Below are 13,835 nucleotides of genomic sequence, written 5' to 3' on the forward strand. Positions count from 1 at the left end.
CATAAGGACCACAACTTCTTTATCTATTTTTCTCTTTCCTGGGATATTTAAGGTGTAACGAAGTGGAGGTTCTTGTCAACAGAGCAGCCCTAAACTTTGGGGTGCCTGTGTCTTGCTGATTTTTAGTTTTCCCAATTTATACGCCCATGAGTGGAAGTGCCCTATGCCCTCTAAGCTGAGTTTTTTAGATGTTTCAAGACACACCGTACACCTCTCCAGAGTGGCTGTTGGCAATTTACATCCCGCCCATCAGCGTAGCAAGGCTCCCGTTTCTCCATGGCCTGTCCTGCATTTCTGGTTTTGACACTTTATTCAGCATGGCCCTTTTGACCGATGGGAAGTGAGACTTCTTTGTAGCGCTGATTTGCCTTTCCAGGTTGCTTGCTTGGCCAAAAAGGGCGTATGCGTTTTTTCCTGAATATATTCAGGAAAAAACGCATACGCCCTATTTGGCCAAGGGCATCATTGTCGAGGTTTTGCCGCTTTTCCTGTGCTTTAAAGGCGATTCGAATCTCCCTCCTGAAATCTGTTTCCTGCAATTCTGCCTTGCTTTCAAATCCTCTTCGTTGCCTTCCCTCAGTATATTTGTGGACGAGAGTTATCATTTATAACTCTGCAGGTTTGTGAATTGCAGTGCCCCTGAGCTCCATTTTTCAACTCGCTTTCTTGGGAGCTGGCCGCAAAAGCGCAGGATTGCTTCAGGCCCTATTCTCCTTCCGGGCGGCAGGCTGAGCCTGTGGTTAATTCTTCTTCCTGATGGGAATATAGAGTGACCTGTGCCTGCCCCAAGACCTAGAGCTAGTCTCTCATTGGTTCCCCCTCTTCCCGTTCCTCCTCAGGACAAATTGCAACCTGTACGGAACAGGAGGTTAAAGGTGCTGATTCTCCAAGGAGGGAGATTGCTAGGAAAGTGGCTGGAATGGCGAACCCGAGCACAAGGAGATGAGAAATGAGGTGCGTTTTAGAAACCATTCCCGATCACACGGTGTACTATCTTCTGGGTTTCGCATGCATGATTTCGATGTAGGAAGGTGCCCTTGAACCTGGAGATTTGAGACCCATGGGATGGGTACCACGCAGTATTACTTTAAAGGGTCTGCGTTTGCTCACCCAAACTCACCAAAACTCTCAGCCCCAAGAGTGTCCACCCTTATGTCTCAATCAGCTGTGGGCCTAGATAAGGTCAACCCAGGTGGCATCACAGCCCCTGAAAGAATTTTGTAAGAATTTCTCTCTCTTTCACTGTCTTTGCTTCACGGGTTTTTAAAAGTAATTGATTTTTATAATGGGGTTTAGCTGCTTTTCAGTGCTGTGTTTATGCCGCTTTACACCCACTTGACTCCCTTACAGAGAGATATCAACACATAGGTTTTAAGATTCTTACTAGTCAGATATATTCTTGGGCGGTGAATAGGGGGTGTTGAGTCCCGTTCACTGAGCAAGGAGTAGGTCTTGTCTATTACATATTGGGTTTATGGAACGGTATCTGAGCTAATTTGAAACCCTTGTTTTATGCATCACCCCACCTCAGCTTTCCCGTTAAGCAGCCATAGTGTATTTTCTAAACGTGTGACTCTCTTCTGTTTTGTAATTCAGTTCAAGTGTAGCGGTTTTTACATTCCCTCTATAAGTGATATCTTATGATAAGTGTCTTTTTCTGTGTGACTTATTTCACGTAGAATCGTCGTACCTATATCCACTCATCATGCTGCTACGAGCCTTATGATGTAGATTTCATGGCTGAGTGATATTCCATTGTACATAAGGACCACAACTTCTTTATCCATTTTTCTCTTTCCTGGGATATTTAAGGTGTAACGAAGTGGAGGTTCTTGTCAACAGAGCAGCCCTAAACTTTGGGGTGCCTGTGTCTTGCTGATTTTTAGTTTTCCCAATTTATACGCCAATGAGTGGAAGTGCCCTATGCCCTCTAAGCTGAGTTTTTTAGATGTTTCAAGACACACCGTACACCTCTCCAGAGTGGCTGTTGGCAATTTACATCCCGCCCATCAGCGTAGCAAGGCTCCCGTTTCTCCATGGCCTGTCCTGCATTTCTGGTTTTGACACTTTATTCAGCATGGCCCTTTTGACCGATGGGAAGTGAGACTTCTTTGTAGCGCTGATTTGCCTTTCCAGGTTGCTTGGTTGGCCAAAAAGGGCGTATGCGTTTTTTCCTGAATATATTCAGGAAAAAACGCATACGCCCTTTTTGGCCAAGGGCATCATTGTCGAGGTTTTGCCGCTTTTCCTGTGCTTTAAAGGCGATTCGAATCTCCCTCCTGAAATCTGTTTCCTGCAATTCTGCCTTGCTTTCAAATCCTCTTTGTTGCCTTCCCTCAGTATATTTGTGGACGAGAGTTATCATTTATAACTCTGCAGGTTTGTGAATTGGAGTGCCCCTGAGCTCCATTTTTCAACTCGCTTTCTTGGGAGCTGGCTGCAAAAGCGCAGGATTGCTTCAGGCCCTATTCTCCTTCCGGGCGGCAGGCTGAGACTGTGGTTAATTCTTCTTCCTGATGGGAAAATAGAGTGACCTGTGCCTGTCCCAAGACCTAGAGCTAGTCTCTCATTGGTTCCCCCTCTTCCCGTTCCTCCTCAGGACAAATTGCAACCTGTACGGAACAGGAGGTTAAAGGTGCTGATTCTCCAAGGAGGGAGATTGCTAGGAAAGCGGCTGGAATGGCGAACCCGAGCACAAGGAGATGAGAAATGAGGTGCGTTTTAGAAACCTTTCCCGATCACACGGTGTACTTTCTTCTGGGTTTCTCATGCATGTTTTCGATGTCGGAAGGTGCCCTTGAACCTGGAGATTTAGGACCCATGGGATGGGTACCACGCAGTATTACTTTAAAGGGTCTGCGTTTGCTCACCCAACCTCACCAAACCTCTCAGCCCCAGGAGTGTCCACCCTTATGTCTCAATCAGCTGTGGGTCTAGATATGGTCAACCCAGGTGGCATCACAGCCCCTGAACGAATTTTGTAAGAATTTCTCTCTCTTTCACTGTCTTTGTTTCACGGGTTTTTAAAAGTAATTGATTTTTATAATGGGGTGTAGCTGCTTTTCAGAGCTGTGTGTATGCCGCTTTACACCCACTTGCCTCACTTACAGAGAGATATTAACACATAGGTTTTAAGATTCTTACTAGTCAGATATATTCTTGGGCGGTGAATAGGGGGTGTTGAGTCCCGTTCACTGAGCAAGGAGTAGGTCTTGTCTATTACATATTGGGTTTATGGAACGGTATCTGAGCTAATTTGAAACCCTTGTTTTATGCATCACCCCACCTCACCTTTCCCGTTAAGCAGCCTTAGTGTGTTTTCTAAACGTGTGACTCTCTTCTGTTTTGTAATTCAGTTCAAGTGTAGCGGTTTTTACATTCCCTCTATAAGTGATATCTTATGATAAGTGTCTTTTTCTGTGTGACTTATTTCACGTAGAATCGTCGTACCTATATCCACTCATCATGCTGCTACGAGCCTTATGACGTAGATTTCATGGCTGAGTGATATTCCATTGTACATAAGGAACACAACTTCTTTATCCATTTTTCTCTTTCCTGGGATATTTAAGGTGTAACGAAGTGGAGGTTCTTGTCAACAGAGCAGCCCTAAACTTTGGGGTGCCTGTGTCTTGCTGATTTTTAGTTTTCCCAATTTATACGCCCATGAGTGGAAGTGCCCTATGCCCTCTAAGCTGAGTTTTTTAGATGTTTCAAGACACACCGTACACCTCTCCAGAGTGGCTGTTGGCAATTTACATCCCGCCCATCAGCGTAGCAAGGCTCCCGTTTCTCCATGGCCTGTCCTGCATTTCTGGTTTTGACACTGTATTCAGCATGGCCATTTTGACCAATGGGAAGTGAGACTTCTTTGTAGCGCTGATTTGCCTTTCCAGGTTGCTTGCTTGGCCAAAAAGGGCGTATGCGTTTTTTCCTGAATATATTCAGGAAAAAACGCATACGCCCTATTTGGCCAAGGGCATCATTGTCGAGGTTTTGCCGCTTTTCCTGTGCTTTAAACGCGATTCGAATCTCCCTCCTGAAATCTGTTTCCTGCAATTCTGCCTTGCTTTCAAATCCTCTTCGTTGCCTTCCCTCAGTATATTTGTGGACGAGAGTTATCATTTATAACTCTGCAGGTTTGTGAATTGGAGTGCCCCTGAGCTCCATTTTTCAACTCGCTTTCTTGGGAGCTGGCCGCAAAAGCGCAGGATTGCTTCAGGCCGTATTCTCCTTCCGGGCGGCAGGCTGAGCCTGTGGTTAATTCTTCTTCCTGATGGGAAAATAGAGTGACCTGTGCCTGCCCCAAGACCTAGAGCTAGTCTCTCATTGGTTCCCCCTCTTCCCGTTCCTCCTCAGGACAAATTGCAACCTGTACGGAACAGGAGGTTAAAGGTGCTGATTCTCCAAGGAGGGAGATTGCTAGGAAAGCGGCTGGAATGGCGAACCCGAGCACAAGGAGATGAGAAATGAGGTGCGTTTTAGAAACCATTCCCGATCACGCGGTGTACTATCTTCTGGGTTTCGCATGCATGTTTTCGATGTAGGAAGGTGCCCTTGAACCTGGAGATTTGAGACCCATAGGATGGGTACCACGCAGTATTACTTTAAAGGGTCTGCGTTTGCTCACCCAAACTCACCAAAACTCTCAGCCCCAAGAGTGTCCACCCTTATGTCTCAATCAGCTGTGGGCCTAGATATGGTCAACCCAGGTGGCATCACAGCCCCTGAACGAATTTTGTAAGAATTTCTCTCTCTTTCACTGTCTTTGCTTCACGGGTTTTTAAAAGTAATTGATTTTTATAATGGGGTTTAGCTGCTTTTCACTGCTGTGTTTATGCCGCTTTACACCCACTTGACTCCCTTACAGAGAGATATCAACACATAGGTTTTAAGATTCTTACTAGTCAGATATATTCTTGGGCGGTGAATAGGGGGTGTTGAGTCCCGTTCACTGAGCAAGGAGTAGGTCTTGTCTATTACATATTGGGTTTATGGAACGGTATCTGAGCTAATTTGAAACCCTTGTTTTATGCATCACCCCACCTCAGCTTTCCCGTTAAGCAGCCATAGTGTGTTTTCTAAACGTGTGACTCTCTTCTGTTTTGTAATTCAGTTCAAGTGTAGCGGTTTTTACATTCCCTCTATAAGTGATATCTTATGATAAGTGTCTTTTTCTGTGTGACTTATTTCACGTAGAATCGTCGTACCTATATCCACTCATCATGCTGCTACGAGCCTTATGATGTAGATTTCATGGCTGAGTGATATTCCATTGTACATAAGGACCACAACTTCTTTATCCATTTTTCTCTTTCCTGGGATATTTAAGGTGTAACGAAGTGGAGGTTCTTGTCAACAGAGCAGCCCTAAACTTTGGGGTGCCTGTGTCTTGCTGATTTTTAGTTTTCCCAATTTATACGCCAATGAGTGGAAGTGCCCTATGCCCTCTAAGCTGAGTTTTTTAGATGTTTCAAGACACACCGTACACCTCTCCAGAGTGGCTGTTGGCAATTTACATCCCGCCCATCAGCGTAGCAAGGCTCCCGTTTCTCCATGGCCTGTCCTGCATTTCTGGTTTTGACACTTTATTCAGCATGGCCCTTTTGACCGATGGGAAGTGAGACTTCTTTGTAGCGCTGATTTGCCTTTCCAGGTTGCTTGGTTGGCCAAAAAGGGCGTATGCGTTTTTTCCTGAATATACTCAGGAAAAAACGCATACGCCCTTTTTGGCCAAGGGCATCATTGTCGAGGTTTTGCCGCTTTTCCTGTGCTTTAAACGCGATTCGAATCTCCCTCCTGAAATCTGTTTCCTGCAATTCTGCCTTGCTTTCAAATCCTCTTCGTTGCCTTCCCTCAATATATTTGTGGACGAGAGTTATCATTTATAACTCTGCAGGTTTGTGAATTGCAGTGCCCCTGAGCTCCATTTTTCAACTCGCTTTCTTGGGAGCTGGCCGCAAAAGCGCAGGATTGCTTCAGGCCCTATTCTGCTTCCGGGCGGCAGGCTGAGCCTGTGGTTAATTCTTCTTCCTGATGGGAAAATAGAGTGAGCTGTGCCTGTCCCAAGACCTAGAGCTAGTCTCTCATTGGTTCCCCCTCTTCCCGTTCCTCCTCAGGACAAATTGCCACCTGTACGGAACAGGAGGTTAAAGGTGCTGATTCTCCAAGGAGGGAGATTGCTAGGAAAGCGGCTGCAGTGGCGAACCCGAGCACAAGGAGATGAGAAATGAGGTGCGTTTTAGAAACCTTTCCCGATCACACGGTGTACTTTCTTCTGGGTTTCTCATGCATGTTTTCGATGTCGGAAGGTGCCCTTGAACCTGGAGATTTGGGACCCATGGGATGGGTACCACGCAGTATTACTTTAAAGGGTCTGCGTTTGCTCACCCAACCTCACCAATCCTCTCAGCCCCAGGAGTGTCCACCCTTATGTCTCAATCAGCTGTGGGCCTAGATATGGTCAATCCAGGTGGCATCACAGGCCCTGAACGAATTTTGTAAGAATTTCTCTCTCTTTCACTGTCTTTGCTTCACGGGTTTTTAAAAGTAATTGATTTTTATAATGGGGTTTAGCTGCTTTTCACTGCTGTGTTTATGCCGCTTTACACCCACTTGAGTCACTTACAGAGAGATATCAACACATCGGTTTTAAGATTCCTACTAGTCAGATATATTCTTGGGCGGTGAATAGGGGGTGTTGAGACCCGTTCACTGAGCAAGGAGTAGGTCTTGTCTATTACATATTGGGTTTATGGAACGGTATCTGAGCTAATTTGAAACCCTTGTTTTATGCATCACCCCACCTCACCTTTCCCGTTAAGCAGCCATAGTGTGTTTTCTAAACGTGTGAGTCTCTTCTGTTTTGTAATTCAGTTCAAGTGTAGCGGTTTTTACATTCCCTCTATAAGTGATATCTTATGATAAGTGTCTTTTTCTGTGTGACTTATTTCACGTAGAATCGTCGTACCTATATCCACTCATCATGCTGCTACGAGCCTTATGACGTAGATTTCATGGCTGAGTGATATTCCATTGTACATAAGGACCACAACTTCTTTATCCATTTTTCTCTTTCCTGGGATATTTAAGGTGTAACGAAGTGGAGGTTCTTGTCAACAGAGCAGCCCTAAACTTTGGGGTGCCTGTGTCTTGCTGATTTTTAGTTTTCCCAATTTATACGCCCATGAGTGGAAGTGCCCTATGCCCTCTAAGCTGAGTTTTTTAGATGTTTCAAGACACACCGTACACCTCTCCAGAGTGGCTGTTGGCAATTTACATCCCGCCCATCAGCGTAGCAAGGCTCCCGTTTCTCCATGGCCTGTCCTGCATTTCTGGTTTTGACACTTTATTCAGCATGGCCCTTTTGACCGATGAGAAGTGAGACTTCTTTGTAGCGCTGATTTGCCTTTCCAGGTTGCTTGGTTGGCCAAAAAGGGCGTATGCGTTTTTTCCTGGATATATTCAGGAAAAAACGCATACGCCCTTTTTGGCCAAGGGCATCATTGTCGAGGTTTTGCCGCTTTTCCTGTGCTTTAAAGGAGATTCGAATCTCCCTCCTGAAATCTGTTTCCTGCAATTCTGCCTTGCTTTCAAATCCTCTTCGTTGCCTTCCCTCAGTATATTTGTGGAGGAGAGTTATCATTTATAACTCTGCAGGTTTGTGAATTGCAGTGCCCCTGAGCTCCATTTTTCAACTCGCTTTCTTGGGAGCTGGCCGCAAAAGCGCAGGATTGCTTCAGGCCCTATTCTCCTTCCGGGCGGCAGGCTGAGCCTGTGGTTAATTCTTCTTCCTGATGGGAAAATAGAGTGACCTGTGCCTGTCCCAAGGCCTAGAGCTAGTCTCTCATTGGTTCCCCCTCTTCCCGTTCCTCCTCAGGACAAATTGCAACCTGTACGGAACAGGAGGTTAAAGGTGCTGTTTCTCCAAGGAGGGAGATTGCTAGGAAAGCGGCTGGAATGGCGAACCCGAGCACAAGGAGATGACAAATGAGGTGCGTTTTAGAAACCATTCCCGATCACACGGTGTACTATCTTCTGGGTTTCTCATGCATGTTTTCGATGTAGGAAGGTGCCCTTGAACCTGGAGATTTGGGACCCATGGGATGGGTACCACGCAGTATTACTTTAAAGGGTCTACGTTTGCTCACCCAACCTCACCAATCCTCTCAGCCCCAGGAGTGTCCACCCTTATGTCTCAATCAGCTGTGGGTCTAGATATGGTCAACCCAGGTGGCATCACAGCCCCTGAACGAATTTTGTAAGAATTTCTCTCTCTTTCACTGTCTTTGTTTCACGGGTTTTTAAAAGTAATTGATTTTTATAATGGGGTGTAGCTGCTTTTCAGAGCTGTGTGTATGCCGCTTTACACCCACTTGCCTCACTTACAGAGAGATATCAACACATAGGTTTTAAGATTCTTACTAGTCAGATATATTCTTGGGCGGTGAATAGGGGGTGTTGAGTCCCGTTCACTGAGCAAGGAGTAGGTCTTGTCTATTACATATTGGGTTTATGGAACGGTATCTGAGCTAATTTGAAACCCTTGTTTTATGCATCCCCCCACCTCACCTTTCCCGTTAAGCAGCCTTAGTGTGTTTTCTAAACGTGTGACTCTCTTCTGTTTTGTAATTCAGTTCAAGTGTAGCGGTTTTTACATTCCCTCTATAAGTGATATCTTATGATAAGTGTCTTTTTCTGTGTGACTTATTTCACGTAGAATCGTCGTACCTATATCCACTCATCATGCTGCTACGAGCCTTATGACGTAGATTTCATGGCTGAGTGATATTCCATTGTACATAAGGACCACAACTTCTTTATCCATTTTTCTCTTTCCTGGGATATTTAAGCTGTAACGAAGTGGAGGTTCTTGTCAACAGAGCAGCCCTAAACTTTGGGGTACCTGTGTCTTGCTGATTTTTAGTTTTCCCAATTTATACGCCCATGAGTGGAAGTGCCCTATGCTCTCTAAGCTGAGTTTTTTAGATGTTTCAAGACACACCGTACACCTCTCCAGAGTGGCTGTTGGCAATTTACATCCTGCCCTTTAGCGTAGCAAGGCTCCCGTTTCTCCATGGCCTGTCCTGCCTTTCTGGTTTTGACACTTTATTCAGCATGGCCCATTTGACCGATGGAAGCGAGACTTCTTTGTAGCGCTGATTTGCCTTTCCAGGTTGCTTGGTTGGCCAAAAAGGGCGTATGCGTTTCTTCCTGGATATATTCAGGAAAAAAACGCATACGCCCTTTTTGGCCAAGGGCATCATTGTCGAGGTTTTGCCGCTTTTCCTGTGCTTTAAAGGCGATTCGAATCTCCCTCCTGAAATCTGTTTCCTGCAATTCTGCCTTGCTTTCAAATCCTCTTCGTTGCCTTCCCTCAATATATTTGTGGACGAGAGTTATCATTTATAACTCTGCAGGTTTGTGAATTGCAGTGCCCCTGAGCTCCATTTTTCAACTCGCTGTCTTGGGAGCTGGCTGCAAAAGCGCAGGATTGCTTCAGGCCCTATTCTCCTTCCGGGCGGCAGGCTGAGCCTGTGGTTAATTCTTCTTCCTGATGGGAAAATAGAGTGGGCTGTGCCTGTCCCAAGACCTAGAGCTAGTCTCTCATTGGTTCCCCCTCTTCCCGTTCCTCCTCAGGACAAATTGCCACCTGTACGGAACAGGAGGTTAAAGGTGCTGATTCTCCAAGGAGGGAGATTGCTAGGAAAGCGGCTGCAGTGGCGAACCCGAGCACAAGGAGATGAGAAATGAGGTGCGTTTTAGAAACCTTTTCCGATCACACGGTGTACTTTCTTCTGGGTTTCTCATGCATGTTTTCGATGTCGGAAGGTGCCCTTGAACCTGGAGATTTGGGACCCATGGTATGGGTACCACGCAGTATTACTTTAAAGGGTCTGCGTTTGCTCACCCAACCTCACCAATCCTCTCAGCCCCAGGAGTGTCCACCCTTATGTCTCAATCAGCTGTGGGTCTAGATATGGTCAACCCAGGTGGCATCACAGCCCCTGAACGAATTTTGTAAGAATTTCTCTCTCTTTCACTGTCTTTGTTTCACGGGTTTTTAAAAGTAATTGATTTTTATAATGGGGTGTAGCTGCTTTTCAGAGCTGTGTGTATGCTGCTTTACACCCACTAGCTTCACTTACAGAGAGATATCAACACATAGGTTTTAAGATTCTTACTAGTCAGATATATTCTTGGGCGGTGAATAGGGGGTGTTGAGTCCTGTTCACTGAGCAAGGAGTAGGTCTTGTCTATTACATATTGGGTTTATGGAACGGTATCTGAGCTAATTTGAAACCCTTGTTTTATGCATCACCCCACCTCACCTTTCCCGTTAAGCAGCCTTAGTGTGTTTTCTAAACGTGTGACTCTCTTCTGTTTTGTAATTCAGTTCAAGTGTAGCGGTTTTTACATTCCCTCTATAAGTGATATCTTATGATAAGTGTCTTTTTCTGTGTGACTTATTTCACGTAGAATCGTCGTACCTATATCCACTCATCATGCTGCTACGAGCCTTATGATGTAGATTTCATGGCTGAGTGATATTCCATTGTACATAAGGACCACAACTTCTTTATCCATTTTTCTCTTTCCTGGGATATTTAAGGTGTAAAGAAGTGGAGGTTCTTGTCAACAGAGCAGCCCTAAACTTTGGGGTGCCTGTGTCTTGCTGATTTTTAGTTTTCCCAATTTATACGCCAATGAGTGGAAGTGCCCTATGCCCTCTAAGCTGAGTTTTTTAGATGTTTCAAGACACACCGTACACCTCTCCAGAGTGGCTGATGGCAATTTACATCCCGCCCATCAGCGTAGCAAGGCTCCCGTTTCTCCATGGCCTGTCCTGCATTTCTGGTTTTGACACTTTATTCAGCATGGCCCTTTTGACCGATGGGAAGCGAGACTTCTTTGTAGCGCTGATTTGCCTTTCCAGGTTGCTTGGTTGGCCAAAAAGGGCGTATGCGTTTTTTCCTGAATATATTCAGGAAAAAACGCATACGCCCTTTTTGGCCAAGGGCATCATTGTCGAGGTTTTGCCGCTTTTCCTGTGCTTTAACCGCGATTCGAATCTCCCTCCTGAAATCTGTTTCCTGCAATTCTGCCTTGCTTTCAAATCCTCTTCGTTGCCTTCCCTCAGTATATTTGTGGACGAGAGTTATCATTTATAACTCTGCAGGTTTGTGAATTGGAGTGCCCCTGAGCTCCATTTTTCAACTCGCTTTCTTGGGAGCTGGCTGCAAAAGCGCAGGATTGCTTCAGGCCCTATTCTCCTTCCGGGCGGCAGGCTGAGCCTGTGGTTAATTCTTCTTCCTGATGGGAAAATAGAGTTACCTGTGCCTGTCCCAAGACCTAGAGCTAGTCTCTCATTGGTTCCCCCTCTTCCCGTTCCTCCTCAGGACAAATTGCAACCTGTACGGAACAGGAGGTTAAAGGTGCTGATTCTCCAAGGAGGGAGATTGCTAGGAAAGCGGCTGGAATGGCGAACCCGAGCACAAGGAGATGAGAAATGAGGTGCGTTTTAGAAACCTTTCCCGATCACACGGTGTACTTTCTTCTGGGTTTCTCATGCATGTTTTCGATGTCGGAAGGTGCCCTTGAACCTGGAGATTTGGGACCCATGGGATGGGTACCACGCAGTATTACTTTAAAGGGTCTGCGTTTGCTCACCCAACCTCACCAATCCTCTCAGCCCCAGGAGTGTCCACCCTTATGTCTCAATCAGCTGTGGGTCTAGATATGGTCAACCCAGGTGGCATCACAGCCCCTGAACGAATTTTGTAAGAATTTCTCTCTCTTTCACTGTCTTTGTTTCACGGGTTTTTAAAAGTAATTGATTTTTATAATGGGGTGTAGCTGCTTTTCAGAGCTGTGTGTATGCCGCTTTACACCCACTTGCCTCACTTACAGAGAGATATTAACACATAGGTTTTAAGATTCTTACTAGTCAGATATATTCTTGGGCGGTGAATAGGGGGTGTTGAGTCCCGTTCACTGAGCAAGGAGTAGGTCTTGTCTATTACATATTGGGTTTATGGAACGGTATCTGAGCTAATTTGAAACCCTTGTTTTATGCATCACCCCACCTTACCTTTCCCGTTAAGCAGCCTTAGTGTGTTTTCTAAACGTGTGACTCTCTTCTGTTTTGTAATTCAGTTCAAGTGTAGCGGTTTTTACATTCCCTCTATAAGTGATATCTTATGATAAGTGTCTTTTTCTGTGTGACTTATTTCACGTAGAATCGTCGTACCTATATCCACTCATCATGCTGCTACGAGCCTTATGACGTAGATTTCATGGCTGAGTGATATTCCATTGTACATAAGGATCACAACTTCTTTATCCATTTTTCTCTTTCCTGGGATATTTAAGGTGTAACGAAGTGGAGGTTCTTGTCAACAGAGCAGCCCTAAACTTTGGGGTGCCTGTGTCTTGCTGATTTTAAGTTTTCCCAATTTATACGCCCATGAGTGGAAGTGCCCTATGCCCTCTAAGCTGAGTTTTTTAGATGTTTCAAGACACACCGTACACCTCTCCAGAGTGGCTGTTGGCAATTTACATCCCGCCCATCAGCGTAGCAAGGCTCCCGTTTCTCCATGGCCTGTCCTGCATTTCTGGTTTTGACACTTTATTCAGCATGGCCCTTTTGACCGATGGGAAGCGAGACTTCTTTGTAGCGCTGATTTGCCTTTCCAGGTTGCTTGGTTGGCCAAAAAGGGCGTATGCGTTTTTTCCTGAATATATTCAGGAAAAAACGCATACGCCCTTTTTGGCCAAGGGCATCATTGTCGAGGTTTTGCCGCTTTTCCTGTGCTTTAACCGCGATTCGAATCTCCCTCCTGAAATCTGTTTCCTGCAATTCTGCCTTGCTTTCAAATCCTCTTCGTTGCCTTCCCTCAGTATATTTGTGGACGAGAGTTATCATTTATAACTCTGCAGGTTTGTGAATTGGAGTGCCCCTGAGCTCCATTTTTCAACTCGCTTTCTTGGGAGCTGGCTGCAAAAGCGCAGGATTGCTTCAGGCCCTATTCTCCTTCCGGGCGGCAGGCTGAGCCTGTGGTTAATTCTTCTTCCTGATGGGAAAATAGAGTTACCTGTGCCTGTCCCAAGACCTAGAGCTAGTCTCTCATTGGTTCCCCCTCTTCCCGTTCCTCCTCAGGACAAATTGCAACCTGTACGGAACAGGAGGTTAAAGGTGCTGATTCTCCAAGGAGGGAGATTGCTAGGAAAGCGGCTGGAATGGCGAACCCGAGCACAAGGAGATGAGAAATGAGGTGCGTTTTAGAAACCTTTCCCGATCACACGGTGTACTTTCTTCTGGGTTTCTCATGCATGTTTTCGATGTCGGAAGGTGCCCTTGAACCTGGAGATTTGGGACCCATGGGATGGGTACCACGCAGTATTACTTTAAAGGGTCTGCGTTTGCTCACCCAACCTCACCAATCCTCTCAGCCCCAGGAGTGTCCACCCTTATGTCTCAATCAGCTGTGGGTCTAGATATGGTCAACCCAGGTGGCATCACAGCCCCTGAACGAATTTTGTAAGAATTTCTCTCTCTTTCACTGTCTTTGTTTCACGGGTTTTTAAAAGTAATTGATTTTTATAATGGGGTGTAGCTGCTTTTCAGAGCTGTGTGTATGCCGCTTTACACCCACTTGCCTCACTTACAGAGAGATATTAACACATAGGTTTTAAGATTCTTACTAGTCAGATATATTCTTGGGCGGTGAATAGGGGGTGTTGAGTCCCGTTCACTGAGCAAGGAGTAGGTCTTGTCTATTACATATTGGGTTTATGGAACGGTATCTGAGCTAATTTGAAACCCTTGTTTTATG

This window comes from Eschrichtius robustus, chromosome 9 (assembly GCF_028021215.1).
Source record: "Eschrichtius robustus isolate mEscRob2 chromosome 9, mEscRob2.pri, whole genome shotgun sequence".
Taxonomy (NCBI): Eukaryota; Metazoa; Chordata; class Mammalia; order Artiodactyla; family Eschrichtiidae; genus Eschrichtius; species Eschrichtius robustus.